This window comes from Odontesthes bonariensis, chromosome 24 (genome assembly GCF_027942865.1).
Source record: "Odontesthes bonariensis isolate fOdoBon6 chromosome 24, fOdoBon6.hap1, whole genome shotgun sequence".
Classification (NCBI taxonomy): domain Eukaryota; kingdom Metazoa; phylum Chordata; class Actinopteri; order Atheriniformes; family Atherinopsidae; genus Odontesthes; species Odontesthes bonariensis.
In genome coordinates this window covers 4,240,271-4,254,982 of record NC_134529.1, presented here as the reverse complement: position 1 = coordinate 4,254,982, position 14,712 = coordinate 4,240,271, and the positions used below count along the sequence as shown (strand labels likewise).

General features: G+C 42.8%; 1 protein-coding gene across 3 annotated transcripts in view; it reads left to right on the top strand.

Annotated features, from left to right (window-relative positions):
- hivep2a (HIVEP zinc finger 2a) overlaps positions 1-14,712 on the top strand; it is a 149,560-nt gene that overhangs the window by 46,594 nt on the left and 88,254 nt on the right. Inside the window, exon 1 of one of the 3 annotated variants that reach the window (XM_075459598.1) lies at positions 10,454-10,741. The exons of the other annotated variants lie outside the window; for them this stretch is intronic. The gene's annotated coding sequence lies outside the window, so the exon portion shown is untranslated. Of the gene's footprint in view, positions 1-10,453; positions 10,742-14,712 lie in introns of those variants that run through there. 3 annotated transcript variants of the gene reach the window in all.

Genomic DNA, 14,712 nt, shown 5'->3' with positions numbered 1-14,712 from the left:
TACTTGAGACTTGAAAGCTAAGACTTGAGACTTACTTGAGACTTGAAAGCTAAGACTTGAGACTTATTTGAGACTTGAAAGCTAAGACTTGGGATTTACTTTGAGACTTGCACATGTGTGACTTGGTGCCATCTCTGCTGATTTGGTTTGCTTTCCTTACCGACTCCATTACGGCACCTGTCACGCTCGTTGCCTTTAGGGAACAGTTTGAGCTGAATTTGTAATTAAACAGAGTGGATAACCTTTGTGTGTTGGCTTGTTAACTTTAATAAAAAGTTTAATTAATTTACAGTTTGGGGGGGGGGGGACAGATTTTTCTTTCTTTTTTGTAGTAATCAGGCTTGATCTGCTGTGCTTTCACTCAGCAAAGTTTGTGGTAACCTTTAAGATGTGACGTCAGCTGCTGCTGTCTGCTGTACCTGTGCAGCCAACCACTGCTGTGTGTTACTGAGGCAGGCAGCAAGCTTTTTAATGAGGGCCAACCGGAGGGTTGCAGCTTAGTCTTCATTCGGCCCGCTGAGAAGCTCGCTGGCATGTGTGCGAGTTGCCACTGTTATGCTTGGGAAGCCCCCGACACACACTGCAAGACTTCTAATAATGTACACCAGCTTTTCGTGTAAGTTGAGCCGTGTTAGTGTGTGTGTGTGTGTGTGTGTGTGTGCGCACATTGCATCACCCCCAGAGGGCGACAGGTGCCACCGGCAACATGAAACCCTGACGAGTGACACAGTGAGGGAGAGAAAGGGAGATGGTGTGAGGTGATGGAGGAGGAAGAAAGCAGAGGTGACGACATGAAAGAAAATTTGAGGAGAGAAGAAGAAAGGTTAGACAAAGAGATGCATGACCACAACTGTGCACTGGAAAAAATCTAAATCTTACCAAGTATATTTGTCTCATTGAGTATCTCATTACACTTGATATAGGACACAACTGCCTAACAAGTACCATTTCAGCCAGATATAGGGACTTGTTTAAAGGCAATACATCTGGAATATCTTGTTAAATGAAAAAGTCTTGAAACCAAATTGTTTTGAGTCACATATCACATGAAACAAGCTTTTGTTTTGACATTTGAAGAGGTTTTTAAGCTAATTTCAAGATCACTTTTATCTCAAAAGTCCTAAATATCACATCTTATTTCAAGAAATCTTGACAAGCCGATTTTCACTAGTTCCATTGGCAGATTTTTTTTGCTTATTTCAAGCAAAAACGTCTTTTATTTGTTGTTTTCTTACTTATTTTTGGAGGGGCATTTTTTCCAGTGTGTCGAGGCAGGAACATGACAAACGCTCGCTGTTGTGTCACAGGTGGAGGTCGTGAATATCCCCGTCTGCTGCATCCCTCATAAGAACAAAGGCGCTCGAAAAGGCACCTGAAAAAACATGAAGAAATGAGCGAGATGAAGGGGATTGAGAGATGGTGGAAAAGAGAGGAAAGCGGAGATAAACAAATAGGCAGAGATAGTTTTCACTGCTGGAGCCGGGGACAGCTGGCCTGTGTGTTTGTGTGTCTGTGTGTGTGTTGGCATGGCTCAGTTGCATAACACTCCTCTGGGTCCTCCTGTGGCTTACAGGCTAAAGTGGTCCCTGTCTGTCTCAGAGTGGAGCTACAGTAAGTGGAGCTTTATTAGCCGGACGTTCCGTATAAGAACATGCTGCTAAGAAAGGAAAAAAGACATTAAAAGGTAGAACGTTTGGAAGGAGAGAACTGTTTGTATTGTACAGTATTGGTGCTAGAAGAGGAACTCACCAGAACCCGGGCATGTTTCCCATGCTGCTTTGCTGTGGGGGAACTCTGCTGGGGAAAGAACAGCCCTGCCTTCTCTCTGCTCTACTTCCTAAGATGCAGGCAGCTTTTTGCTGTGTATAGATGCGTGTTTGCATGTAGGAATTTGTCTCCTGCTGTTATAGGCCGTCGCCACACTAAAGCTCGACCGTTTTGCATTTCTAGAGCTGCAAGATAGACGTGCAGAGCTGGGCCTTTGCTGTTTGGGCCGCCCGATTCTGAGACTCTTTGCCTGATGATCGATGTCCTCTTTTTAAACTCTCTTGTCCTGAATGGCCTTTTTTAACAGTTTGATTTGCTGATTGCTTTATTGTTTATTCTTCATTTTATTACCTTTTTATTATATCCACCTCATATTATAAAAAGGGCTCCAGTACACTGGAAAAAATCTAAATCTTACCAAGTGTATTTGTCTCATTGAGTATCTCATTACACTTGATATAAGACACAACTGCCTAACAAGTACCATTTCAGCCAGATATAGGGACTTGTTTTAATACAATACATCTGGAATATCATGTTAAGTGAAAAAGTCTTGAAAACAAATTGTTTTGAGTCGGATTTCACATGAAACAAGCTTTTTTTGACATTTGAAGAGGTTTTTAAGCTAATTTCAAGATCAATTTTATCTCAAAAGTCCTAAATATCACATCTTATTTCAAGAAATCTTGACAAGCCGATTTTCACTAGTTCCATTGGCAGATTTTTTTTTTTTGCTTATTTCAAGCAAAAACGTCTTTTATTTGTTTTTTACTTAGCATTTTTTCCAGTGTAATATGAGCGTGGCAGTATTTTACATGGTGATCTGTCTCAGAAATATCGTATTCTTTGCTGGAAGCTTTCAGGCATGAGTTGCCGGACACAAAGAAACGAGGCTTGAAATATGTTTAGACTTTGTCAATCTTTTCCTTTCTGTGTATACGAGCACGGCGGTGTGGTGGTTGGGACTCTCACCTCAAAGCAAGGTTCTGGTTTGACTCTTTGCTGGGGCTTTCCTGGGCCTGTGTGGGTTTCCTCCAGCTTCCTCCCTCAGTCTAAAAACATGCACATTAGGTGTACTGGTGATTGAAAACTGTCCATGAGTTTGAGTGTGTCGGGTTTCTTGTCTTGTTGGACCCTGGGATGTACCCTGAAAGTGGTCCAGTGACGGTTCTAATGGGCTTCAGTCCCCTGCCACCCTGAAGAGGCAATCTGATCTGCAGCTTCACAATGACTGAGTTTCCATCGCTCTGTTCCCTGCACGGCTTCAATTCTGATTCATCAGCATGTAAAGATCCCACTTCTCTGTATGTGTGTCTACATATGTGTGTCTGCTTTCCAATTCTGGCTGTATGACCATAAATGTTTATAAGAAGGGAGATCAGAGGGCATGTCAATACAGTCAAATGCATGGTAAGATGGTTACAAACTTATACACATTTTGATATTCTTGCAGGCAAGGGATGAGTTACCATCTCAAAAATGTACAACCAATGATTGTAAAGCTACTACATGTCGTGGAAAAATGTGTGTATTCCACTTTTTCTTGTAATACTGGGCTGGAACAGGATGAAGCGGGTGTGATTAGATATAAATAGCACTGGCACAACAAAGCAGCCTTTCTCTAAGGATGAGGTGCGCTGCACCATCTTCATAGATTCAAACTTCCTGGATCAATACCTCCTTTCTGAATGTGGCAGGATACAACCTAGGTTTTTTTATTTTTTATACAGTCATCTGTGAGATGAATTGAGTTTATTAGTTGAGTAAAGCTCTGTTCGGGTACTAAACATTTGTAAAAATTGACGGTGCATCCCTATAAGAGTCTGCTTCCCATAGATTTAAATACCTCCGCAGCTCATTTTCACTCCCAATTCATGGCATACGGATGTTTGGCCAGGATCCTGTGGTGTGAAACTGTAGCTAAAGGTTTCCTGCCGTTCATATATCTATCATTAGACAGTTTGCCATGGCAATCTAGAAGCAAAATAGTGTATTTTAACCGCAAAACATGTTTTCCTAATCGTAACCAAGTGATTTTGTAGCCTAAAGCTAATGCAACAGTGAGCATTTAAATCCTACTCGCAGGACCGTGACCCATGTTTCTTAAATGGAAGACGGAAGGCTTATTTCAAGCTCCAAGTCCTCATCTGTTACGGTGCACGAATGCATCGGCTGCGCCAACGTTTCATGAAGACGGCAAATGCAAATGTTGACCTTTATCAGCCTGCAACATAATCCACATTAGGACGCTGGAGGGATGGTGATGGAATAAATTGCACGACATGCACCAGAGTGAGACGCCTTTTCCCCCTAACTCGGTATTATTGTCTTGGACACGGGTTTGGTTAAGTTAAGGTCAGGGTTTGGCAAAGATCATAGTTTGACTTGAAATACAGGCTTTCACGCCTCTTTATCTTCATCACTGGAAAAAATGCCCCTCCAAAAATAAGTAAGAAAAACAACAAATACAAGACGTTTTTGCTTGAAATAAGCAAAAAATCTGCCAATGGAACTAGTGGAAATTGGCTTGTCAAGATTTCTTGAAATAAAATGTGATATTTAGAACTTTTGAGATAAAAGTGATCTTGAAATTAGCTTAAAAACCTCTTCAAATGTAAAAAAAGCTTGTTTTATATGAAATCCGACTCAAAACAATTTGTTTTCAAGACTTTTTCATTTAACAAGATATTCCAGATGTATTGTATTAAAACAAGTCCCTATATCTGGCTGAAATGGTGCTTGTTGTGTCTTATATTAAGTGTAATGAGATATTTGGACTAGAAATGAGACAAATATACTTGGTAAGACTTAGATTTTTTCCAGGGATGACAAACAGTCATATAATGATTTTGGTTGATGCAGCTTTAGGTTAATTTTGGTCTTTTTGCAGAAACAAATGCTAAGATGATGTTTCTCTAACTGGGCGACTCTTTTTTTGTGTGCACCACTCTGCTTGTGGGTACTTGCAGACATTCTCGGTTGTTTGCATGCAGGTGTGAGCATGCTTTAGGAAACCAGTGAAGTACTAATTGAGAATTATTTAAGTTTGATTGATGTGAGACGAAGAACATGTGCAGACGAGATGGCTGTTGTCCCGGTAAATGAACCAGTTAAGTTGCCCTGGATGCTTGTAGTTTATGTCGCACCGCCCAAAACAACGGTGACCTTTTGAAACGGATAAGAACCCCTTTTCACCTCGATCGTGTTGGCCTTCTCAGATATCAAGAAAAGCTGTGTAAATACATCCCAGAAGCTTTGTAGCCTGATTTTTAGCTGGTGTTGTGCCAAGAAAAATGCATAATGTTTACAGCTCCCAGCCGTGAGAGTGATTGTGTGGTCTGTGGAAGCAGAACCTGAATGTTCGCTGGAAACGGCCATTGTTCTCCCCACTTTTAATGAAACTAGAGAAAAGCTGGTATGTGTGGCGGCGCCGGCAGTGATGCGTAACGTGCAGGAACTCAGCAAACCTCTTCACAGGCTCTGGGATTTCACTGTTGACCTGAAAATAAACTTACATTTAGGCCAACAGAGGCGAACACGTGTGGATAAGTGTGAACAAACTCCATTAACCGACGTGGAAATAACAAAAACGCAAACAAAAGCTTGTGTGGAAATAATTACAATCTACACCAGCAAGAAGAAATGTACAGAAATAATTAGGCGTCACTGATGAGCTCGTGTTGCATTGATGCGTCCAGAGTGCTCAGCTGCATGTCACATATGATCCGGCCGGTTTCTTCTTCTTCTTTGCTGCAACCAGTGATGGTCCCTCAGGGTCAAATCCCGTTCTTCTTCTCTTTCTTTTTTCCAGGCTCCAACCAAAAAGTTTGGTTGTTGGATTTGCCTCATTGTTCAGTGTTTTATCATCAACTGGACTTCTAAGTTATGTTTCAGCCTAAAATGTGTTATACTATGCCAGTTTCAACTTAAAATATGCCATTTTGACCAGGGCTGGGCAACGATTATAATGTTTAATCTAATTAATCACATGATTTCCCTGATTAATCACGATTAATCGCATTTGTACGCAAAATCCAAAAATGAATCCAAAAGTAGTGTATAGCTTTTAGCATTTAGTTTTATTTTAAATGTGCTGCCATATGAATGAAAGTGCCATAACATTTGTTGTGCAAACACACTTTTAACAGCCCTAGTTTCTGCCTAAAATGTGTTATACTATGCCAGTTTCAAATTAAAAGATGCCATTTTGACACTTCAGATGCCAGGGGGAGGAGATGCATCTCACAAAATCTACTCTTCTTGTGTTCATAAACGGCATTTTGCATGGTTTGGCTATCGGGATTCTCCAAACTCGGAGCGCTCTGACCACCGTCCACTGGTATCAACTCTTATAAGTACTCACACTACCCAATGTCTAAAAACCAAAATGAAGGACATCTTTCCATCAGTTGGAAGCTGTAATTCAGGCTTTTGTGTCCCTGTGCTTTGAGTATTGTCAAAATCTTTTAATACAGCCGACAGATGGTCCAAAACTCCCCGCCACACACTGCTCTCACGCTGGATTCCAATCGAATTTAGACTTTCATTTGAAGCACTTTGAAAGGTGTTTTATGTCCGAGGATTTGATTACTAGCTCGGATAAAAACCTGACTGCTTCCAGTGCTGCAGGACACATCGTGGCGCCTTCAGTCATTGAAACAAGTGATGGCAAACCCGGGGAATCTTGTAAAAGTGACGATGAAACTGCCAGGAAAATGCTGTCAGAGCAAATCTGGTGCGTGCTTTAGAGTTGCTACAGAAGCGAAGGCATCGTGAGGGTTGAGCATCACAGGCTGCGTAAAAAACGTTTTGGGAGATGGAACGTAAACCAGCAGAGAAACAAAGGCCGGGAAGGAGCCTGGCTGATTACAAGCCTGAGACCCCCCGAGCCATATTTAATCATCAAATATTAATGCAGTAAAGATAGAATATAGGAAATTAATACCCTCCATTAACAAAGACGAGCGAGAGGATTGTAATGCCTATGAAAGACAATGAAGTCATTTCTGTTCTGTGCTTCACTGGCACGTTTCCCTGCTTCAGTCTCTGCGTCCTTCCTGATAACCTGCAGACCAGGCCTCCCTCTCGCCTCCACTTCATGCTGCTTCAGCGTCTCCCTGAACTCCATCAGTTGCTGTGAGGACGATTATGTTGTCATGATTTTCAGTTTAGATGCACTGACTGACCCAGTTTCACTTCCTCAAACAAATTCCAGCAGTCAGCTGCTGAAAGTTTGAAAATGATCTCGTGTTCCCAGACAAAGTGAGCTGAATCCATACTGTTAAAACCGTTTAGCTCGAAGCGTTGTGGGTTTCTAAGCAGCTTTAAACAGGTGTGCTATCATCTTGACTTCAGTTGGGTCAATTTTTATGGCTAAGAATCGTTTTATGGCACAACTACACTTGAAAAAAATCTAAATCTTACCAAGTATATTTGTCTCATTGAGGATCTCATTACACTTGATATAAGACACAACTGCCTAACAAGTTCCATTTCAGCCAGATATAGGGACTTGTTTGAAGACAATACATCTGGAATATCTTGTTAAATGAAAAAGTCTTGAAAACATCTTGTTTTGAGTCATATTTCACATGAAACAAGCTTTTTTTTTTTTTTTACATTTGAAGAGGTTTTTAAGCTAATTTCAAGATCACTTTTATCTCAAAAGTCCCAAATATCACATCTTATTTCAAGAAATCTTGATGAGCCGATTTTCACTAGTTCCATTGGCAGATTTTTTTTTTTGCTTATTTCAAGCAAAAACGTCTCGTATTTGTTGTTTTTTTAACTTATTTTTGGAGGGGCATTTTTTCCAGTGTAGAAGCTAATTTACTTAAATATACCATGAAAAACTCTGAGTGGGGGCAAAATATGAATGAAAATGAGAAGAAAAAGACCTCCTGCCTAAGAAAACATCATGTTTAGTTTGTCTGTTCACACTTAAAATGATCAACTGAAGCATTTTATTAGCATCATTTTGAGTCCTACCTAGATTTACTTCATGTTGTACATATACAAGGTAAATGGATCTGGATCTAGTTGTGTGACAGGGAGACGCATCCATTTTTGACAGTTACAGTAACTCCTGTTTGGCAATAAGTCGGCTAAAGGAGCCATAAAATCTATTATTAAAGCTAATTTCATTGTTTGGTCTGAGATAAGAGGAGGTTTCCTGTCTTCACACTATGATTACGGGCTTTGACTCATCAAATTACTGCCACAAAAAGTCAGACGGCGTCTTTTGGGATGCGGTTACTTGGGATTAATTCACTGGAACAGTGGTTGAATGTTCCCGCACATCATGATACGCGATAACGTTGGAGGCAGCAGTGTGAAAGCCTTGTGAGAGCTGTGGTATTTGAATATTCATACGACGAAGGGTTCTGAGATGTGTTTTGGTCTATCGGTCCATCTCTGACACTTATCCGTCCGTCCTGCCACTCTCCTCCTCCTCCTCACTCCATCCTAATGAGGCAGATTATACGTTTTCAGACAGAGCAGTCCAGATAGGATCAAGCGTTTATGTAAGCTGCACTCCCGCGGCTCGGATGCATGCAAAGCCCTGGTCTCAGCAGCCGTTTCATAACCAGCAATCCCAACTCACCGTGTTTGTGTCTGCATGTTTAAGTCTCTGTTGTGTGATAGCTGCTGGTCAACAATGAGGCTCTGAATTATAGATGAGCAGTCGATGCTTAGGAGAGAGAACGGGCATCTGTTGGGTGTGTGGGCCCACATGTTGAGTGTTTTCATCGTGTTTCATCGTCTCTAAACTGAAATACCACCAATTGTTTGCTGCTTGGGTAGATAATGAATACTAATTTCAAAGGATTTGGAAATTTACGACACTTTTAGAAGTTTTATTCATGAAAAGCAAACTTCCAACGCACTTAAAGTCAAAATGTGACCGCTCCAAACTTTTATTTTTCCGTTTTTTGTAGGGTTTGGTCTTTTCTGTTGGCATGTGTCTCAGTTTCTTTGTCTCTGCAGAAACCATAAGCAACAGAGTCCATAAGCAGAGGTGAGGGAGTGTGTTTCTTACCCTCTGAAGCGGGTAACTCTGAGTGGGCGCAAAATATGGATGAAAATGAGAAGAAAAAGACTTCCTGCCTAAGAAAACATCATGTTTAGTTTGTCTGTTCACACTTAGAATGATCCCAGAGCCCGTGGAGTGGCACGTCCCTTCTCGCTGTTTTACAGCCTCCATCACAAAACTGCCACATTCTGTGTTGTGTTCCGATAGAGCTGTTCTGTTATGAGACCGTGCTGCATGCTGCCCAGGTGCATCATTCGTCAAACCGTGTCTGGCTTTGCTTATATGTGACAGTACATCATACTGTGCTTCATTGTTAAACTGAGCACGAGCTATAAAGTGCTGGGGTTTGCAAATATTCCACGCCGTGGGACATGCAAACTCATAGTACCCACACACAGAGAGACAGTAAGTGCATGCAAACACCTGACCTGAGGCTGGCCCACTGTGCATGCATGAATAATAATAATAATAAAGTAATATTTATGCACAGCAGGACATGCACACAGATAAGTTGCATGTGTTGCCGGTGGGTTCCCGCTGTGCTCGTACATTTCTACCTTCGTAATAAAGCTATAAATGTGTGTGAATTCCGTCCCGAGCGGAGCTGTAAAGCAGTTATTTATAGGAGCCGAGTTTTTTTTTTTTTTTTCGTTTTTTTGGGGGGGTTGTTTTACATTGTTCAGCCTATCTACAGGGGGTGCTAATGTTCCAAGAATTACAGCAGCCAGTCAGCAAAGGCAGGGAAGATGCAGACTGCAAAGCAAGTAAAAGTAGAGGTGCACGGTGGTTGTTGCTGGGCAGCAGAGACTAAGAAAACTCCACAAGGAGTCTGAAAGGCAGGGGAGAGCGGCTAAGCCAAAGTTTAATTCACATCGCAGGCGTAATTTTGATTTCTGTTCAACAGGATGTAATAAGAGGCTGATAACACGGGCATCGTGGCTGCAAATTTCCTGCGTCTCAGACGACTTTTTATCAGATGGTGAACGTACTGTACCGGCTTCTGAGTCGTTTTCTGCACTGATGGGTAATTTGGCTTTACTTACAGAACAGTCTGTAAACAGCTGAACATGATTCCACTAAAGTGAGGGTTTAAGCTTTGTTTTTGTCACGGTGTGAGAACTGTAGCCCTTCTGCTCCCGGTTCGAAGGACAGAAGGTACGCAGACAAGTTGTTTCAGTGTCAGGTCTGACATGTCTGTTTCTCTGAGGTATCAGACCCACGCTTATCTCCAGACTCCGGGCTGCTTTCTTGCCTCTGGCGGGAGGCACAACATGCATTTATACTTCTTGTTGTTCCTGTTTGTCATCAGTATTATCTTCTGCCTTGTAAAAATGTCCAAAAACAACAGCGTGGTCTGCACTGAACTCCACTTTGTAGAAGAGAAACGCCACAAAATGCACAAACACAAACACCTACATGCATTTAAATGTGTCTGCTGTAAATGTATGTACAGTGCATGTGCTGTGTGTGTGTGCACGTCCCTGCTAAAGTGCCGTATGCGTCGGCCCGGCGCCTCCCCCCCAGCTGGGGCCCCTCCATCTATTTCTGGCTCTGCGTCACGCCTGGGCTTTACTCCTGTGGCAAGAGGAGTGTTTCTCTAGGGCTCCCACTCTGCTGCACTCGCACACACACGCGGGCGCACGCACGTACGCACGCACGCTCACTTCCGACCCCTCCGACAGACTGCCTGCTGAACGAGTCAGATGTAAACACGCTCGGTGACGGGCGGACAGAGGAGCCCAGGGAAGCATGGATGAATGGATGGCTGCTGACGAGCTGGACTTAATGGGAGTTTAAACTTGTGTGTGTGTGTTTTACACAGTGAGAGAAAGTGTGTCTGAGAGGTTTCGGCCGGTCGGCGTGTATGTTACCGCGGCGATGGAAGGAGGTAGTGTGAAAACAGAGGAATGCTTTTGGTGATAAAGACAGAGACCCGGCCAGGTTGGTTCAAAGTCGTTTATTTGTCTGCTTTCCTTTTCTAACTCCCTTAAAGTGGCTCTTTCCTGTGTGTGTTTGTGTGTGATTGCATGGTTTTCTCTATGTTGCAACCCAGCCGGGGGGGATGTCCTCGCCTGCTGTTGTCGTGGCGATGCAGCAGCCGTGAATGACAGTGTGCCTGACATCTCGAGCATAAAGCACTTTTATCAGAAATGTGTCTCTTTCTTCTGCTTCCTCTGTTTTCTCACACTTCTGCCACCGTCCATCCGTCTCTCTCTACCTGCTCGGTCTCACCCCCCCTCACCCCCTCACCCCCTATCCCTTCCCCGGGTGATGTTGTTAATGGACGGGCGCGCACACACCGGACAGCTGACTGTCTCACACAGCGGTGTAAGTTCCCTCCATTAAGCCAGGGTCGCCACACAGAAACATTCAGGCGTTGTTTCTTTTCTCCCTTTCCTTTTAAATCCTTTTCTCCATTTTCTTTTACCCTTCCTCCTCTTTTCTTTCATCCCTTTCTCCCCTCGGACCTGTTCATTTTTCCTTCTCTTCTTTCAGCTTTCTGTCACATCTGTTGGAAGCAAACCCCTCAAAGTCTTTTTGTCACCTTTCCTTTTTTCTCTCATTTCTCCTCCCATCTGTAATCTGCTAATTTTTGAGGTTTTTGTGCTCTTAACTTTCAGATAAAGCGATTTATCATCTGATTTATACTAAAATATGGTTTTCACCGCATCATACAAACTCTCTGACAGGCAGAAAACATGTTTCTTTTTCCAGAGAGAGGGAGAGACGGCTCGTTAAATGCTGTAGATGGAAAGACAAATAAAGTGACAGACAGATACAAACATGACACGGGCCGTCGGGCAGACGGGGGAGGTTGGGAAGTAAGAAAACAGAGAGGCAGACAGAGGAAGTCACTCAGAAACTCGAGCACAGAGGGACGAGTGAATACAAATCAGACGAATAGAAGAAACTTTCATACGAATAGAAAAGTCAAAAAACAGTCAAATAAAACAAGGCGGTCACACAGTGGGGCAGATTGAGCTGCTGTACGGGCAGATAGACGGACAGACAGGTGCCAGACAGGAAGACAGAGCCATGCACCATCAGCCCCTCGGAGGAGGCAGCGTAGGAAGTGCTGCCGCCCCGCCAACTGTGTTAAACCATTTTTCCATTCACAAATTCTCAGACAGTGAAGTGTGCTGCTTCTGCTTCTGCCTCGGTGTGTGCACGTGTGCGCTGGTGCTCGTGCGCTGAGATGCTCTGGAGTTGGGTGAGTGGGCGACGCGCGACAGCTGATTGCTTCAGCTGCGGATGGCGGCGTCTTCTTTAAAACCAGATAAATAACTTTAGAGTCGGGAGTTTTCTGGGGTTCTGCTCCCGCAAAGAAGGATTTGTTTTCTTTTAAATACGTGAAGCGGAAGTTGTAAACTTTTAGCACTTCACTGTTGCAAAGGGCTCACGCTGGAGGCAACATTTATGTAGATAATTCCCTCTGTTTTTAGCTTTATGAATGCTTTATTCTTCATTCATTTGCATTTTGGTATGAAAATCATCCTGCAGACCAGCTCATCCTTTGCAGTGTCCACAGCCACAGTCACTCCCAACTGTTTACCCAAGATTCTCTACCTTTTTTTATCAAAAGGCCAAATTTCTCATCAGAAAAATGCAGCTATATGTTGTTTACTTGTTATATAATGTTTTCTTGTTTTGTATGTTGGGTGAGGACGAGTTTTGTTGCCTTATAGATTCATGGTGGGAGGGAAAAATGAAGTAAATCTGACCTTTCAGTGAGTCAAAGCTGAATCAGGAAGTTGCATAAGTCACACAGCTACTGACTGAACGCTTCTTATAAACCTGAATTTTCTTTTTAAGGAAAATATCTGTTAATATTTAGATCTTTTTTTTTTGGCTGATTTGAGCTTCGACAGATCCTGTTAACCTGTAACTTTCAGATAATTTTGATTCATTATATTAAAAACACAAACATGGAGCACACCATGGGTTTTCCCATGTGGCTGCGTCCCTCGGGGGGTCCCGTGGGGGGTTTCTGGGTCTGCTGTCATGGCCCATTCGGGCAGAACTTTGGTCACATGGCCAGCAGCCACGGTGGGCATCGGTCCGTCAGGTGAACGGAGAGCAGAGAGTTCCTGCAAGCTTTGGGTGGATGGGGGACCCAGAGTAGAGGCGCTGCTCCTCTGGTGGTCCGGGCATCTATCTGAGATGCCTCCCAGGTCGGGTAATCGGACACGTCCAAACCGGATGAGACCCCTAGGCAGACCCAGGTCCTGCTGGAGGGATTAAGTCTCTTGGCTGGATTGGGATTTCCCCCCATCCAATCCCATTTTTGCTCATTTGTTGTTGTGAATTTAGTGTGTTTCCCTTAAACTTTAGATTTACATTCCAAAACATAACCCATTTTCTCCCAGCCTCCTTTAAAACACACACTTTGTGTGTGTAACACAGATACATAACACAGTTGGTGTTTTCGTTTTCCGATGTTCACTGTTGTTCCTTACACCGTAATTAATGCGGATTTACATGGTCATAGATGTTGTTAAAGATAACCATAATCCCTGAGTGAGGTTAATGGATATTTGTGAGAAACATATTCTTGTTTACTTTTGCCTATATCGAGGACTTGTGTCAGTCGGAGTAGACAGCCGGTATATTTACGGTAGGTTGGTCTGTGTAAATATGATAGTAATGAGATGTGAAACAGGACAAAGAGTGAATTTTGCATATGTTTGTACAAAATGGTTAATGGAAAATTAAAAAAAAATAAAAACACACTCTTCTGTGAGCTCCAGCAGGACAGGTGGCTGCATCACCTTGACGTCCAGTTTACGCCACTCTCTGCATTCATCTCGCTCTCTCTGCAGGTATAAGCCCCTCACACCTTCTGTGCTGCCAACGCTGCCAACGCGCACACACACACACACACACACACACACACACACACACACACACACACACACACACACACACACACACACACACACACACACACACACACACACACAGCAGGTAGTGGCAGCGTATCATAGCCTCTGGTCGCCTGGCGGACAAAGCTTGTTGATGGCGGGAATGAGTGGTGTACAGATGGAAGGATGGAAATAGAATAATGGGTGAAACAGAAAAAAATAAAGAAAAGAAGTATTTAATTTGTTGGGAGGGGGAAGAGGACAACTAAAGGAAGGATGGAGGGGAATGTAGGAGGAGTTCATGAAAAGGAAGAGTAATTAAACAGGAATAACAATAGGAAATAGAGATGGGACCAAGTCACACATGTGCAAGTCTCAAGTAAGTCTCAAGTCATTTTTTCTTGGGCAAGTCAAAGTCACCTTATTATTGCAATTTTACCTGCAGAATCTGATCTTAATAAAGTGAAAACACAAAGATATAAGTAACTGTCAGTAAACATCATTGGCCAATGTGTCCAACCTGTCCACCCCGTATCATATCAAGCTAACGTTAGCTAACTACCGACCAGGCTAACAGGATAATATTAGCTAATTTGATGAGCACTTACTGGTCAGAATGGATCTTCAAATGACGAACAAAGTTGGAAGTTGTCGTCTGGCTGTCTGAGATGTTGATGCCGCATGTCTTGCACTGTGCTGTTCGTCTTTTGCCGTCAAAATGGTGATTATGAAAGCCGAAGACAACGACTCTCGGTCCCGCTGACATGTTGATGCATATCTGATATGAGTTTATTCTCTCCAATAAACATTTAAAGTATGCAGAGAGGGCATGACTGACTGACAGGGTAGGGATCCAATCATGACGCCATTCTCCTACCGGGTAATCGATATTATTTTTTTTTTATTAATTTATTAATTTTATATTCAAACTGAAAACATGAACTGAATAACACTCAAGTCATTCAAGTCATCGTGTCTCAAGTCAAGTCCCGAGTCTTTAACTTCCAAGTCCGAGTCGAGTCTCAAGTCTTTTATTTTTTGTCAAGTCAC